This window comes from Anopheles moucheti (genome assembly GCF_943734755.1).
Source record: "Anopheles moucheti chromosome X unlocalized genomic scaffold, idAnoMoucSN_F20_07 X_unloc_2, whole genome shotgun sequence".
Lineage (NCBI taxonomy): Eukaryota > Metazoa > Arthropoda > Insecta > Diptera > Culicidae > Anopheles > Anopheles moucheti.
In genome coordinates, this window is record NW_026453526.1 from 1299994 (window position 1) to 1302500 (window position 2507).

Consider the following 2507-nt stretch of genomic DNA (forward strand, 5'->3'; position numbering starts at 1 on the left):
TAGTTACTCGACGAGAAAAAAAATCGGGACTTAGAAAAATTTTTGAAAGTCAAATCGTATTGACTTCCAACAACACCTGATAATAAACACACATTGCCTGTTGCACCACAGTTCGCATTTGACTTAACAAATCGCCTGTTGGTACGCACATCACCATCGACTTTACCAATCGCGTTTCGCACCGCTAATCCCACTTGGCGTGGAGCCACGCACATAATGTTGCGAGGAGAGTATTAATCGGGACTTAGCGTTTTAAGCTCGCGAACACTCCACTATGGGAGTGCACGCAAGCACCAACTGTACACACACAACACAACAATCACTCTCGCGAACACTCCATTCCCAAAGTGAACGCGAGCACCAGCAAGCATGGGTCGCCTGAGAGGATCGATGCGAACGCATCTCTACAACTCGCAGCTCCCAGCCTGTAGTCCCGTCGTTTGCGGGCGGTCGAAGGTGTCGAAACTAGTTGTATCCACGGTCGACGGAAACACAGCCACCAGGGTTCCCTGTGGTAAGGTACTTCCACGTGCAGCGTGCTCCCGCCCGTTGCGGCTCAGTCTAGTGCTATAGCGGGGATGAGACGTCAGTGTGCGCGGGGCAGCACCGACGGATCTCGGAGGGTTGTTAAGCCCGCTAGCTTCCGATCACCTAATGGGTTTGAGAAGCGCTATCAGCTCGGATTGGATACGACCTTAGAGGCGTTCAGGCATAATCCAGCGGACGTAGCGTCATACCAAAGTCCGGTCGAACTAGTATTGAGCCAGTGGTCCGTACCTGTGGTTCCTCTCGTACTGCACAGGAATTCCGTTAAGATAGCGGCAAACAGCACACACCAGTAGGGTAAAACTAACCTGTCTCACGACGGTCTAAACCCAGCTCACGTTCCCTTGAAAGGGTGAACAATCCTACGCTTGGTGAATTTTGCTTCACAATGATAGGAAGAGCCGACATCGAAGGATCAAAAAGCCACGTCGCTATGAACGCTTGGCGGCCACAAGCCAGTTATCCCTGTGCGTTAGACGTCAGGAATGCCTTCAACACGGCCAGTTGGAAGGCGATCGCGATGGCTCTCCAAGAGAAGCGCGTCCCAGCAGCGCTCCAGAGAATTTTGCGCAGCTATTTCTCTGAGCGGGAAATGATCTATGAGACGAGCGAGGGGCCAGTGCGACGAAAACTATCGGCGGGTGTTCCACAGGGGTCGATTCTTGGGCCGACCCTCTGGAATACAATGTATGACGGCGTTCTGCGGCTGACACTGCCGGACGGTGTGGAAACGGTCGGGTTTGCGGATGACCTGGTGGTTCTAGCTGCTGGGACAACACCACAGGAGGCAGCTACCTTGGCGGAAGAGGCCATTTCTTTGATCAGCTCGTGGATGGAGGCTCATCACCTTGAGCTTGCGCCGGCCAAGACCGAGCTGGTCATGATCTCCACGATGCGAAGGGCAAACTCCCGTCACCCGGTCAATATCAACGGAGTGGAGCGAATGCCGAAAGAGACCATCAAATACCTGGGGGTCATCTTACAGGACCACATGTCGTGGGGGCCGCATGTGGATTACGCCACGGCAAAGGCGAAACGTGTGGCACAGGCGGTCACACGGCTAATGGCGAACCACAGCGGGCCTAAGTGCGGAAAGCGACGGCTCCTCTCGGCTGTGGTGGATGCGACGCTCCGGTATGCTGCACCGATCTGGCACGAGGCGTTAGACGTGCGAGGGAATCGCCGTAAGCTCATCAGGGTGCAGAACCTGTACGCGAGACCCGTTGCCCGCACCTTTATATCGGTGCGCTACGAGGTGGCTACGGTCCTGGCGGGCGTGGTTCCCATCTGCCTCCAGGTGAAGGAAGATGCCAGATGCTACCGGAAGCAGCAGGAAACGGGCACGAGCCTCAAGGAGCTGCATGTGCTGGAGAGGCAGGCCACTCTAGCTGAGTGGCAAGCGATGTGGGACGAGCTGGAGCCAACCAGCAGATACACGCGGTGGGCACACAGGGTCATATCGGACATAGGACTGTGGAAGGCCAGACGTCATGGCGAGATGACGTTCTACCTTGCACAGGTGCTGTCCGGGCATGGCTTTTTCCACGAGTACTTGCACTCGCGCCACTTGGCGCCCTCGGTGGAGTGTAGAAGGTGTCCGGGAGTGCCGGAATCGGCAGAGCATGCCTTCTTCCAGTGCCCACGATTCGCGGACGTGCGACAACGGTTGCTTGGGGAGGACAGTGACTTTCCTGCTACGGCGGACACGCTGCAGGCGTTCCTGCTTAGCAGCCGAGAAAGGTGGAGCGACGCATGCGAAGCGGCGAAAATCATCACCACCACACTACAGCAGGAGTGGTACGTCGAGCGGGCCACGAGCGCTAACGAAGGAATGGTGGCAGCGGCGCATCGTCTCGACACGGCTCACGAAGCGACAGTGGCGGCACGAAATGAGCGACGAAATGAAGCGCGTCGAGCGCTCACACGCGAACGACAGGCCGCGCGAGGGGAACCTCCACCGG

The 2507-nt window shown here is 56.7% G+C and overlaps 1 pseudogene; it reads right to left on the minus strand.

Moving 5' to 3' along the window:
• Positions 1-355: 355 nt before the first annotated feature.
• LOC128307972 (uncharacterized) overlaps positions 356-2507 on the minus strand; it is a 6182-nt pseudogene continuing 4030 nt past the window's right edge.